We start from the raw sequence: 14,986 nt of genomic DNA on the forward strand, positions 1-14,986 counted from the left end.
CTTTGCTTTTTTTTTTTAAGATTTTATTTATTTATTTGACAGAGAGAGATCACAAGTAGGCAGAGAGGCAGGCAGAGAGAGAGAGGAGGAAGCAGGCTCCCCGCTGAGCAGAGAGCCCGATGCGGGACTCGATCCCAGGACCCTGAGATCATGACCTGAGCCAAAGGCAGCGGCTTAACCCACTGAGCCACCCAGGCGCCCTATTCTTTGCTTTTTAAATCCTGTTTAATAGGGCACCTGGGTGGCTCAGTCAGGTAAGCAGCTGCTTTCAGCTCAGGTCCTGATTCCAGGGTTCCGGGATCGAGCCCTACATGGGGCTCCCCGCTTGGTGGGGAACTTGCTTCTCCCTCTCCCTCTGCCGCTCCCCTTCTTGTGCTTGCTCTCTCTCTCTCTGTTAAACAAATAAATAAAATCTTAAGAAATAGATATCCTGTTTAATGCTTTGGAAATGATATATCCTGTTTTTTTTTTTTAAGAAGCCTTTTTTTTAAAAGATTTTTATTTATTTTCTTGAGAGAGAGAGAGAAAACGAGAAAGCACAGAGGGAGAATGAGAGGAAGAAACAGATTCTTCGCTGAGGGCAGAGCCCGATGTGGGGCTTGATCCCAGGACCCTGAGATCATGAACTGAGCAGAAGGCAGACGCTCAGCTGAGCCACCCAGGTGCGGGCCCATATATCCTGTTTTTACTCTAAAATTGCTTACCTTGGGTGTCTGTGGCTCAGTTGGTTAAGTGTCTGTGTTTGGCTCAGGTTATGATCTCAGGGTCCTGAGATCAAGACCTGCATCCAGCTCTCTACTCAGCAGACAGTATGCTTCTGCCTCTCACTCTCCCTCTGCTCTATCTCTCTCACAATTAAATAAATAAAATCTTTAAAATAAAATTGCCTACCTTTGAATTAAAGAAAAAGACTTTCTGGGCACCTGGGTGGCTCAGTTGGTTGGGCGACTGCCTTCAGCTCAGGTCATGATCCTGGAGTCCCGGGATCGAGTCCCGCATCGGGCTCCCAGCTCCATGGGGGGTCTGCTTCTCTCTCTGACCTTCTCCTCACTCATACTCTCTCTCACTGTCTCTCTCTCAAATAAATAAATAAAATATTTTTTTTAAAAAAAGAAAGAAAAATACTTTCTTTTCAATATCACAGTGAAATAATAGCCCTTGATTTCTCCAGTGCAAGTTGTGGCACACTTTTATTTCCCCTCATTATTATTTATTTATTTATTTAAAGTAAGGTCTACACTCAGCACAGGGCTTGAACTCATGACTCTGAGATTGGGAGTCCCATGCTCTACTCACTGAGACAGCCAGGTGCCCCTCCCTTCATTCTTTATCCTCGTTCTTTCCCTCCCACGGTCCATCTCTCTCTGCTTGGTTTTAGTTCATGCAATCTGGCCTTTCCCACCTTGGTTATTCTTATTGGAAAAAGAAATTTTTTTCCCCACATTATGTATTTTCTCTTATGAGAGTCATTTTAGACACTTATTCAACAAAGATTTATAACTACTTTGTGCTAGGCACTGTTTTTGGTAGTGAGGAAACATCATTAGGGAATTAACTACTCTGTGCTAGGCACTGTTTTTGGTAGTGGGGAAACATCATTAGGGAATTAAATGCTTACATTTTTGTTGATTGGATTTCCTAAATCTGCTCTATGTATCACCCACTTTTGTTCTGATTTTTCAAGGAGAACTCATATTTTTTTTTAAGATTTTATTTATTTATTTGACAGACAAAGATCACAAGTGGGCAGAGAGGTAGGCAGAGAGAGAGGAGGAAGCAGACTCCCTGCTCAGCAGAGAGTCTGATGCAGGGCTCCATCCCAGGACCCTGGGATCATGACCTGAACTGAAGGCAGAGGCTTAACAACTGAGCCACCCAGGTGCCCCTTTGTGGGTTTTATTAAAAGTAAACTGTACCCCTAACATGGGACTTGATCTCATGACCCCGAGATCAAGAGTCACAAGCTCAAGTGTCTGAGTCCGCCGGGCAGTCCAAATGAGGCATCTTTGAATATAGACCAGTGGTTTTTCTCCATTTGCTCGTCTTAACATAGAGAGGTCTCTGTGTGTGTCCAGCTTTGGTTAATCTTTAAGTAAGAATTGCACTGGGCTCTGTTAAAGATTGAAATGGGTCTGGGTATATGCCTTGACTGTCTCTCCACCTGCTTTCACCTGGCCTTCAATCCTGAATAAGGGAATGCTCATGGAATTCTATTGGAGTGATAATATATTTTACTGAAATGGAATCTTGAACTGGCCCTTCCTTCTAATTGAGTCCTTTTACATTCTAACTAGCAGAAGTTCTTCAAAGTTTCTGGTATGTGGAAGGCTTTTCCTCTATGTTTTTTCTTTTGATCTTTTCTATGTAAATTTAGAATGAGGTGACTTAGAAGCCTGTGCTCACAAAGCCATTTTATTTTAAAAAAACCAAACCCACAAAATAACATATTTCCCCCATGTTAAAAGGGCTATTAAAAAAAATACCTAAGACTCATAATTATATGTGGTTTTGAAATGTTTCAGAAAGGGTCTCCAACCCCATGTGGGAGTCAGGAGAATGGAATCTGATTGTGATAGGTAATTCCACTTGTGGCTTTGAACAAACGATCTGAACGTCAGGTTCTCTAATCTCAGATCTTCTTACGTCATAGTGTTGCAGGGAAAGCACCAGAAAAAAACGAATGTGGAAGCTCTTTGAACTGTTCAAAACAGACACTAAGGGAATCTGAGGATTTTTTGTTATTGTTTGAATACTACGATAGCTTTGGGCACTTTCAAGCTAGCCCAAAGAATATGTGTTGCAGGGATAGCAAAAGAGGTCTGGCTGCTGTGAAGCCCAGATATGCAAAGCATTTCTGAAGTGTAGCTGGGAAGGAACACTGTTTTGGAAGCGATCATGTGGCGTAAGACCCACAAGAGTGGTAAATGTGGACCCACTTTTCTGTTATTTCAAATTACTATGCACGGCTTATCTGAAATTAATTTGCCTCTGCATTTCATGAAAGTGAAAGCCTCTGGGTATGAATCATGCCTTAATAAACAACTTTAGTACTTCTGGCCAGCACAGTCAGCGCCTGTCGTCTTTGGGGGTGATTTGAAAGTGTGCAAAAAGAAACATCCGTACGGTTACCTTGGAAGCTTGAAGCAAAGATCTTATTGCCCCAGGGGAAAACTTCCCAGATTCTACCTCTTCACAGCAATGAATTCCTTCTGTATTTTATGATTCAACTTCTTTATGAAATTTTTATAAAATTCAGTATGAAATTTTCCTAATGATGGGAAAAAATACTGTCTTTACTAAGATCCGTGACGCTGCAGCTGTTTCTGCACTATGGAGATAAATGGCTCTCTATGTCATTTGTCTCAGACAAATGACTTCTTTTTTTTTTTAAGTAATGGACATGAAATGGAGAAATAAGAGTTTCTCCCTTCTGTGCAATGTTGTGCAAATTACACTTGTAACACATCGGCCAACACAGAACAGGGTACCTTAATTTGTTCAACAGTTGATGAATCCCCTCCCATGTACCAGACATTGCACTGGGAGCTAGAGATACATCAGGAAACAAGACATAGTTCCCGCCCTCATGTAGCTTCACATCTAGTGGGGAAGACTAATCAATTATTTTATTTTACTTCCTAAAGATTTTTATTATTTGTGATTTATTGGAGAGATAGAGAGAGCATGAGAGAGAGAGAGGGAGCAGGGGGTGGGGGGAGGAGTCGAAGGAGAGGGAGAAGCAGACTCCCTGCTGAGCAAGGAGCCTGACAGAGGACTTGATTCCAGGACCCTGGGATCATGGCCTGAGCTGAAAGCAGATGCTCAACCGACTGAGCCACCCAGGCGCCCTAATCAAATATTTTAATTTGGGTAAGATGTCACGAAGGAAATGTATGGGATACAGAAACACAAATAAAAGCAGAAGAGGAAAGATCTGCTTACATAGGGCAGGAAGGGAGTCTTTGAAGTGACACTGACATTAAGGTTTAGAAAGAGAAGGAAGCTGCTATGGGAAAAGCTGGAGGAGAAATATTACACCAGAACAAACAGAATGTGCTAAGGTTCTTGACTTGTGTAAAGAAGTGAAAGGCACAATGGTTGGTGTAACATGATGGTGACATTAACATGAGTCTGGAGAGAAAGAAACGCCATGATGGGATTTATATTTTAAGGTTACCCCACCTATTTTGCTAAGAACAGAAGTAGAGCGACCAGTAGCTTAGACTAGGAAGTAGTGGAGATGGAAAGAAGTAAATGCGGTTCAAATATATTTGTAGGTCAAGCTGATGGGACTTGTGAATAAACTAACTATAGAAGATGAGAGAAAGAGAGGAGTCAAAGAAGATGCCTGGGTTTCTGGATTAAGCCACTGGTGAATGGCAGTGTCATTACAGCTGGAGAAGGTCAGAGAGAAAGGGGTTTGGAAGAAAAAGTAAGAGTTTGCTTTTCAGCCATGATAAATTTGAAGTGTCTGTAGTATAAGGAAGAAAGTATAACAAGTTAACAGTTGTGAGTCTGAGCTCAGAGGAGAGGGCTGGGGACAGATGTAAGGAATAATGCCGGAGGGATAGTAGTTTAGTCTTGGAGATGGGTGAGATCTCCTAGGAAGACCGTGTGAAGAGAGAAGAAAAGAGAGCTGAAAATTAAGTCTGGAGAACTGACCAGGTGAATAGCTGGGCTGCTGAAAGAAATACTGAAGGAGATGAAGAGGAGCAAGTGGTTTGAAGAGGAAATTGATGCTTTATCTTTGGAACTTGAGAAGTTTGGGGTACTGACTGGATTCTTGTCATTTCTGGTGTGGTGTCCCAAAATGTATAGGTCCCCTTGTTAATGTTAATGCTCTATTATTTTGTGATTCAGTTTTAGGATAACTGTGAATTTTCAGAATAAACCATTCCTAATCACGCCTGAATTAGAGTTTGGAAGAGGAGAAAAACGCCACTAAGATCCATGACGCTGCAGCTGTTTCTGAATTACGGAGATAAATAGTTCTCTATGTCACCAGTCTTAGACAAGTGGCCATTTCTTTTTTCGTAATAGACATGAGATGAAGAAGGAATAATCTGTTCAATGTGTAGCAAGGACACTTTACTGATAGCACACAAGCTGAGGAGAATGCAGTGACACGACTCATATATTGAGCACCTACTATGTGCCAGGCACTGCTTAGGCTCTGGGGATAACTCAAAGAATAAGACAGAGAGGACTTGGAGCTTCCAGACTAACAAAGGAGATTAAAAAAATTTAACTTACAAATAAAATAACTACAAAGTGTGGCAAGAGCCATGAATGAAACGAACATGGGAAATAAGTGCAGGGTGCTACTTCAAATCTAGATTTTTAGGGAAATGTGCCTTAAGTAGGTGACATTTACTTCAGTTGACTCTTAAAGGAGGAGGAGTTGGTCCTACCAAGATTAGGGGGTGTGGCTGGCCACTGATGATCCACCAAATTGTTTTGTGCAGTATTTGTTCCTGAAAAGTTACTGTAGGTTGAATAGCTCATATTGGTGTTTCAAGAGTGGCACACCCAGGGTTGGGGAGGTATTGGGAGTGGTCTGCCCTCATGGGGAGAATTTTATCACTAACGTTGCTTCAAATTGAATGCATGTGGTAATAATAAAAAGTAGACTGACATTTAGTCAGTTTACTATGATTTTAAAATTTTTTACAGGCAATGCCCCTGTTGTGGGATGAATGACTGCCCCTCAAAAGATGTGTTCATGTCCTAAACCCTGGAACCTACAAACTAGCATCTTATAGGGTAAAAGAGTAAATGTTACCTTATGTGAAAAGATAGATCAAGAATTTTGAAAATGTATATCAGATGATCTTTTTAATTGATCTGAATACAGATATTAGACTGAGAAATTAAGTTACCTAGTTCTTAAGATAAATAGGTACATATTTTGATAGAATTGTAACTGCAGAATTTGATGCTATGTTGAGAGAAATGTTTCTTATTTCTAAGTTTGCTTACACCCAGGTAACTTAACCTAACTTGAGCTACATTCCTGGCCTACGTAGACATTTTGTATTTCCATTCCTGTTGTACAAGGAGGCCTCCTGGTAGCTCATGCTGGCCCTCTCAAGACAGGACTACAGTCCTGGGCCTGGTCATAAGTTTTGTTTCAGTACGGACTAGTGTTAAGGACACTCAAACACACTGAGCAAACTCGTTAAATCTGGCAAATGACAAAATTCGAGTGTTTAAGAATATTTGCTAATTTAGGGTGCCTGGGTGGCTCAGTCAGTTACTCATCTGCCTTCGGCTCAGGTCATGTGATCCCAGGCAGGGTCCTGGGATTGAGTTCCACATCAGGCTTTCTGCTCCTTGGAGAGCATGCTTCTCTGTCTCTCTCTCTCTCTCTGTCTCTCATGAATAAATAAAAAAATAAAAAATCTTCAAAAAAAAGAATATTTACAAATTTGATGAAGAATGAGGAACTTTGTATACTATTAGTCTACTTTCTCACCTTAAAGGCAAGTCATGTACAATATGAACTTATGTTCAGAATATAGCTAGGTGATGACATCATAGCAAGCAGAATAGTTCTGATGAATGTTTTTATCTCTGCAGTAGATAGCCTTGAGATGACCTTCAATGAGAGTGTAGTGTTCATACCTTCCTGTTATCCTCTCCCTTCTTCTGTAGATTGAACTCCTTTCTTCCTTTAAAAAAAACCATAGATATATATATGTTTTTATCATTATTTATTTATTTATTTGATAGGGAGAGCGAGAGAGAGCACAAGCAGAGGGTGAGGCAGGCAGAGGGTGAGGGAGAAGTAGGCTCCCTGCTGAGCGAGGAGCCTGGCGGGGGAATCAATCCCAGGACCCTGAGATCGTGATCTGAGCCTGAAGACAGAGGCTTAACTGAAAGAACCGCTAGGTGCCCCTTGAGTTCTCCCTCTTGTTCTATGATTGAATCTGAGGGAAGACAATTGTGTTGTATGCTGCCTTTGGAGAAACCTCCAATCAACAGCCCATAAGGTACTGAGGTCCTCTGTCCAACAAACCATAAGGAACTGAATCCCGCCAAAAACCACATAAGTTAGCCTGGAAGCAGATGCTCCCAGTAATGTCAAGAGAGCCAGAGGCACCCAGCTAAGCAGCACCTGGATTCCTGATCCTCAGAAATGATGAGATAATAAATGTTTGTTGTTTTGAGGCACTAGGTTTGGGGTAAATTGTTACACAGCTATACATAACTAACACAAAACCAATCACATAACTTTTGAAATGCTAATTTTAAAACACCAAAAGAGAATGGGTGGGGATAAAATTGATATGTTGTAGCTTTCATGGCTATACTATTTATTTTCTTATAGCTTCTTAGGCATTCTAATCACACTGACCAGATTCCTTATTAGTGGTTAATTTCATCCGGTTTATGTGGAGTCTTACCAGTTTTATTCTTAGGGAGTGACCTTTTATACAACTTCTGGATGCATTTAATTATGGACTCCAACAAACTGAGAATATGTCCTGACAACTAAATACTTATTGATTCATTCAAACATAAATTAATTTCATCTACTGGGAACTCAAAAAGGAATCCAAAATGGCAGAATAATTCTCTTGGCCTTTTTTTTTTTTATTCATGTTCATAGGATAACTGGATATTGAATTCATTCATTTTTAAAAAAGATTTTATTATTTATTTGACAGACAGAGATCACAAGTAGGCAGAGAGGCAGGCAGAGAGAGAGGCAGGGGAGGGGGAAGCAGGCTCCCCGCTGAGCAGAGCGCCCCATGCGGGGCTCAATTCCAGGACCCTGAGATCATGACCTGAGCCAAAGGCAGAGGCTTTAACCCACTGAGCCACCCAGGTGCCTCAACTCATTCATTTTTAAAAAATACTTTCCTTTTTTTAATAAAAGGAATAAATGCTCAATGTACAACATTTAGAGAAAACAGAAAAGCAAAAGAGAAGCAAGTAAAAGCCAACTCTACACGTGCTATTTGAAGAGGACTGCTATTGAGACGGAATGCACTACTGCTTTTAGCTGACATTTGCCTTTTTTCTCCAACATAATAAGACTTTTGGTCGCCATTAAAAGTCTGAATTTTAAACAGCTTCTTGGACTGGTGGCTCTTATCTATCGGCTTGTTCAGCTTCAGCACCTGTCTCATCCTAAGTTGTTTTTTTCAGAACTACCAGCCACCTTCATCATGAAGTCCCATGAGTTTTCCCCATACAGACTCAGGGTTTTCAGCATCTTCACTTTTCAAACAAAGACATTAGGGAGTGGAGAAGCAGATTGCAAGCCTCTTCTATGTCTTTTCCAGTGCTGCCTGGAATCAGTTTATTGACCACTTTTCAGATCATTTGTTTTCTCCTCTCAGGTTGTGATTTCCATCATCTTCCCCTGGATTTGGCAGAACTGTTGGTGCTTAGTGGGAGAGGTCCAAATCTGATAATTTGAGGTTTTCTTTGTTTTTGTTTTTGTTTTTTAAAGTAGGCTCCAAGCTCAGCGTGGAGCCCAATTTGGGGCTCAAACTCATGACCCTGAAATCAACATCTTGAGCTGAGATCAAGAGTCCAATCCTTAACTGATTGAGCCACCTAGGTGCCCCTGATAATTGAGATTTCTAGTAAAACCAACAACAGAATAGATAGAGAAAATAACCATTGGTAGTCTTGACATCAACATGGGCTTCAACCTCAGTCTGCCATTTTTGATCATGGAGCACATTATGTCACTGGTAAAATCCATGCCATGGAAGTTAGGCAGTTTTTGCCCTGAACATCTTCAGTAATTAGCTTGGATTTTCTAAATGCAACTTCATCGTGCTGCAGATCAGCAGGGCTTACTCAAAAACTCCACCCTTGAGGCCATCAAATGTAATTTTCATTCCTTGAGTGCTCTAGACTAGTGTTTTTATTTCTTATATTGAACACAGCTGGTGCTTTCACATCATACTATATTTCTAGAAAATGGATTAGCCACTTTCTTCTTGGCAACCTTTTTGCAGCCTTTCATAAAGTGCTTGCTCTTACCTACCGCCATAGTGCAGCTCAGACAGCCAAAGGGCTATTTGCCTATCATTTCAAAAACTGGGAAAACACTCTATTCTTGGTTAACTTGCTAACAGACTTCTCTGAAACTGAGTTTCTTTAATGAAATATATCTGAGAGTTTATCTTGATATATTTAATATTTAATAATTTGGTATCACTAACATTCGATATTTGACACCACTTACTAATATTATAAACACTATACTCAACAACTTTGTGTATATTATCTTATTTAAACTTCACTACACCTTGTGAGTTAAGCACTAATATTACTTCCTTTTTTCAGCTGAGTAAACTAAGCCTTAGAGAGGTTAAATAATTTGCCCAAGCCAGGTCACTAAGCTAAGCAGTTTCAAAATAGAGATCCCATCTCATTTTTGTCTGACTACAGAATGTAGACTATTCTGCTGTAGTTTCTCCCTCAAACTTTTCCCATAATACTTTTCATAAAAGCAAAACGTCACTTTTTTAAACTTTCATATTTAGGAAAGTTGTCATATTCCAGTTATTAAGAGACTAACCTAATTTACCCATACCTCTGTTCAATTCCTTTGAAAGTTTTTTGAAGTTAGTGTCTCTAGGCAAAAATATTAAGATCTAAAGGAAATATACATGAATAAAATTCTTTCCCTGCTGAAATAAAACAGTGGATGTTACTAGTGATTTGCCTCATTTTGAAACTGGAACTATCATCAGAAAGCCAATTTCCATTTATATAAAACTACATGATATTGTTTCTGATTATAATTTCTATAAAGTTATAATCAATTGTTACCATTGAAAAACTCAAATTTTATCAGCTAAATTTCCCGCTGTTGTATACTTTTATTGTAATAATGAAATAAAGGGCTAATCAATCTGGGAAGAATGAGCAGAGATATATAATCATTACATGTTAGAATGGGAAAAATTTGGCCATTCTCCTATTTTAGAGAGGAAAAAACTGAGGTCTGGAGAGTTCAATATTTCTAGATCTCTTAAGCTGTCACAGTACACAAAGTATAAGATTAAAGGTGTATAAAAAGTCATTTCATTTGATAATTAAGACAGTCTTGCAAATATATTTAACCAAGTTCCAAAACTGAATCAATAAGAGAAATGGATTAAAAAAATAAAACAAGGGGTACCTGGCTGGCTCAGTTGGAAGAACGTGTGGCTTTTGATATTGGGAGTCATGAATTTGAGCCCCATATTGGGTATGGAGATTATTTAAATAAATAAACTTTAAAAAATAAAATGAAACGAAACAAACAAACAACACCCAAATAACAAAAAGCATAATGCCTGGTACATAAAAAATGCCTAATCAATATTTGTGAATGAGCAAATGAATAAAAAGATTTTATTGCTTTCATTTTTCAAGTTCCCTCATAGTCTTTGAATGTATATATCATACGCAACAATAATGTGTATATAGAATTTGTTACTTTGCTTTTTGTACTTGAATTACAGTGTCAATATTTTTCCATATCATTATAAAATATGACTATACCCTTTTAAAGTACCTATTGAGTTGCAACACTTCTGAGATTCCCAAATGACTGTTAACCAGGGTGAACCTCAAATTAGGAGTCTTCCCTCATTAAGGAATAAAATACAAAAACATATTGCTTTAAAAAATTTTATAAAATAATGAAAAAATATCTAACTCTTTCAAAAGGTCATTTCTAGGAATTTGGAGGGGCCTGTGCACTAAAGGGCCCTGAACCTTCATTAGCTTCAGAGTATACCCTGACTCTGTTAATAACAGACACCATCTTCACAGTGGTTGTGATACAACATGAATGTTTTTTCAGAAGTTTACTAAAGTTTTAGAAATGTATATCACGGGGCACCTGGATGGCTCAGTGGGGTTAAAGCCTCTGCCTTTGGCTCGGGTCATGGTCCCAGGGTCCTGGGATTGAGACCCTCATCGCATCGGGCTTTCTGCTCAGCAGGGAGCCTGCTTCCACCTCCCTCTCTCTGCCAGCCTCTCTGCCTACTTGTGAGCTCTGTCCATCAAATAAATGGATAAAATCTTTAAAAAAAAGAAAAAGAAAGAAATGTATATCACTTTGATAGTGTTAGAAATTCTTCTATCCAGCCAATCTGGCATCTATTTCAGGCCCTGTTATAAACTTGGTGACTTTCAATTATAAGCAATTCTCTTAACTAATTCAGGCCTCAAATTCCTTATCTCAAATTCCTTATCAAACAGGCTTAGTATCTATCTTAAAAACTTACAAATGAAAACAAAGATAAAATACTTGGTACAGTTCCTGACACATAGTAAATGCTCAATAAATATTAACAACTAGGGTTATAGCAATAGTTAAAACACTAACCTACTTCCTATCACCATTAAAACTTCCCCGAATGCCTAGGTGGCTCAGGTAGTTGGGTGTCTGCTTTCATCGTGGGTGGGGATCCCAGGGTCCTGGGATTGGTCCTGCCTTGGGCTCCCTGCTTAGCGGGAGGCCTGCTTCTCCCTGCTCCCTCAGCTGCTCCCTTTTTTGTGCTCTCGCTCTGTCAAATAAATAAATAAATAAAATCTTTAAGAGAAAAAAACAAAAAACAAACTTCCCACATTGACGGTAGGTAAAATAAGCTGTAAAATGGATTTCAAAGGCTTGTACAGATTCGATTTTTTATTACTTTATTTTTTTTAAATGTTATGAAAAGTAATAATTACATAACAGAACACTTCGAAAATAGAGAAAAGGGGGGAAAAAAGCATCCGTAATTTTACCAGACTTGTTATAGTTTCCTGTTGTGTTTTTCTCCTTAGCGCAGATGCTATTTAAAAAATGCCTGAAATAGGGGTGCCTGGGTGGCTCAGTGGGTTAGGGCCTCTGCCTTTGGCTGAGGTCATGATCCCAGGGTCCTGGGATCGAACCCAGCATCATCGGGCTCTCTGCTCAGCGGGGAGCCTGCTTCCCCCTGTTTTTCTGTCTGCCTCTCTGCCTGTTTGTGATCTCTGTCTGTCAAATAAATAAATAAAATCTTTAAAAAGCAATGCTTGAAATAAGAATACCCAATTATTCTCTTTTCACAGAGGTTTGATATTATGGCATCATTTTTTTCAACTACATGGCAGATTTCAAACATATTTTATATAAAACTTTTAGAAAAATCAGATGGAAGAAAAGGTACATATTCTCATCCTGTATTTCCTTACTTATTTTTAAATATTCATGTTTTTACAAGGTTATGATGGTAGCATACACAGAATTTAATATTCTGCATTTTTTTCTTATGTCATATCACAAGCCTTTCTCCATGCTGCTACATGCTACTAAGGCAACATTCATAGTAACTAAAGCACCTGAAGCCAAGGTTTAATTTCCTAAAATTCATTCAACTGTATGTGAAGAAAGGTAGGCTAAGGTGTGGTAAGTCAGAAACTGAGAGTAAATGCTTTTGGTTTGCCTGCAACTGTAATGTAGAAAAGGGAGAAACAGAAGTTAGAACTCAGGAATTCTCGCCTTCCAACTAAATGTCTAAGTCAGGAAAGCCCTATCAACGTAATTCTAACTTGTACATGCACTTTTATTTCTTGTTCAGTAGATGAGAAAGTGGTGGAATACTACTCAATGGGAAGACTTATTTGGCACAATGTTATTATTGGGGTTTAAGCTCTCAAAATTAGGTAAATGTACTCTCCATCACACCCTAAATGGGTCTTTCTTCAAAGTTTAGCAAGGCGAAACAAATCCTTCACTATAAAGAACAAGCCAATATCTGGTCATGGTTGTTTGAATTCCCCGACATATGCTGCTGTAAAAAGGCTTTTACCTTTAATTCTGCTTTTGTGTTGATATTCACTAATTTAAGAGCACAGATTTTTCCCTTAAAGCTTCTTTGTTCCTTTAATATTGTCCTGCCATAATAAATCAAGCCATTTTATTTATTTATTTGGGATGTTTATTTATTTATTTTCCAAAAGTTTATATTTATTTATTTATTTGGGAGAGAGAGATAGAGACATTGTACAAGCAGGGAGGAGTGGGAGAGGGAAAAGCAGGCTTCCCACTGAGCAGGTATCACTATCCCAGGACCAGGGATCATGACCAGAGCCAAAGGCAGACGCCTAAGCAATGAGCCACCCAGGCACCCCAGAGTTTTATTTTTAAATAATCTTCACACCCAAGGTGGGGCTCAAGCTCACAACCCAAGGTAAAGTGTCACATGTTCACTGACAGAGCCAGCCAGGTACTCCTGGAGCCACATTTTAAAAACTGTAAAATATACACTGAGGAAACAATCCATAGGTCCATTGCCAAATGAATGGATAAACAATATGGGGCATATATATACAATGGACTATCATTCAGCTTTAAAACTGAAGGAAAATTTGATACATACCACAATACAGTGAACCTGGAAGATGGGTTAAGTGAAATAAGCCAGACACAAAAGATTAGATATTGTATCGTTTGACTTGTATGAGGTATCTCAGAGACAGAAAATATTGGTTAAAAGGGAATGTGGGGAAGGAGAAAAGGGGAATTACGGTTTAATGGGTGCAGAGTTTCAGTTTGAGATGTAGAAGAAGTCCTGGAGATGGACAGTGGTGATGGTTGCACAACAATGTGAATGTACTTACTGCCACCGAACTGTACACTTAAAAATTGTAAATTATTATACATGTTTTATGCTAAATTTAAAAAAAATCCCCCCAATGTAACATATACTGAAAATAGTGTTATGTATATATATATATATATATATATATATATATATATATACTCCGTTTAAGAAGTAATTCTAAAGGGGCGCCTGGGTGGCTCAGTGGGTTAAAGCCTCTGCCTTTGGCTTGGATCATGGGATGGAGCCCCACATCGGGCTCTCTGCTCAGCGGGGAGCCTGCTTCCTCCTCTCTGTCTGCCTCTCTGCCTACTTGTGATATCTGTCAAATAAATGAATAAAATCTTTAAAAAAAAAAAGAAGTAATTCTAAAGCAAATACATGTGTCATTACTATCTAGCTCAAGAAATAAAATATTATCAAAGGGTACCTCTGTGCCCCTCCCCAACACAACCCTTCTCTTCCTTCCTGAGTAATCACTCTCACTCAAAATGTTCCTAACATTTGCTTTTAAAAAATCTGGCTGTGATGTGATAATGCAGGATAAATTAAACCAACATTACAAGAGCAAAAGTACTTAAATTCCATTATTTTCCATACATGCAAAATTTTTTTTTAACTTAGTAACTTTTAAAGTGCCCTTTCGCTCTTGAAACTTCATATTCTACAATTTTTCTTGGTTTTACAGTTGACCTCACCTGGGTTAACAACAACAACAACAACATCTCAACAACAAAACTACTTCACTGTAGATTGTAGATTTTCATTCCTCCCGCTCTCCCTTGCCTCCAACTACAAAGAAACAATGATTTAAACCCTTTGTGCCCTTTTAGAAAATTACACAGATACCCCATTGTGGAACCCTATAATCCCTTCGTGGAAAGGAAGAGATTAGCATATGAATACAAAGCAAAATGAATCCAGAATACAAAATGATCTATGGGATTGTGAAGCGCTTGTGTTCTTTAAAAAAAAAAATGTATTTATTTCCTCTTTTTGTATTGCCCCTTTAGTGGTCTCAGGGTTAAGGGAACTGAGCTTCTCCTCTGGTTACCCGGAAAAGGATTAAAAAAAAAAAAAAAAAAAAGCCAACAGATTCTAGGAGGTGCAAAACCAAACAGATGGCTCCACGAGCCAGTGGAATTGCCAGTGGAATCGCCAGTGGAATCTGCTACACTCGACGTGAGTTTGCTTGCGGGTAAAGAGTGTAGAAAGTGCCGTTCGCAGACTGCGCGGTGAAGGAGAGAAAGCGACAGAAGAGAGAGCCATAGTGCTGACGTTGAAGGCCCGGCCCTGTGAGGTTGCACAGGGTAAGCGGCGTTGGCCAGGAGGCTTTGGCGAAGGGGAAGGAAAGAGGATTTGGGCTAGGGGCGGGGCCTGCGGCCCAGCGTGGCTCC

At 39.3% G+C, this 14,986-nt stretch overlaps 1 pseudogene; it reads right to left on the minus strand.

Annotated features, from left to right (window-relative positions):
• Positions 1-8,070: 8,070 nt before the first annotated feature.
• Positions 8,071-9,013, minus strand: LOC122907660 (annotated as a pseudogene).
• Positions 9,014-14,986: the final 5,973 nt, after the last annotated feature.

The sequence above is a fragment of the Neovison vison genome, chromosome 5 (assembly GCF_020171115.1).
Source record: "Neovison vison isolate M4711 chromosome 5, ASM_NN_V1, whole genome shotgun sequence".
NCBI lineage: Eukaryota > Metazoa > Chordata > Mammalia > Carnivora > Mustelidae > Neogale > Neogale vison.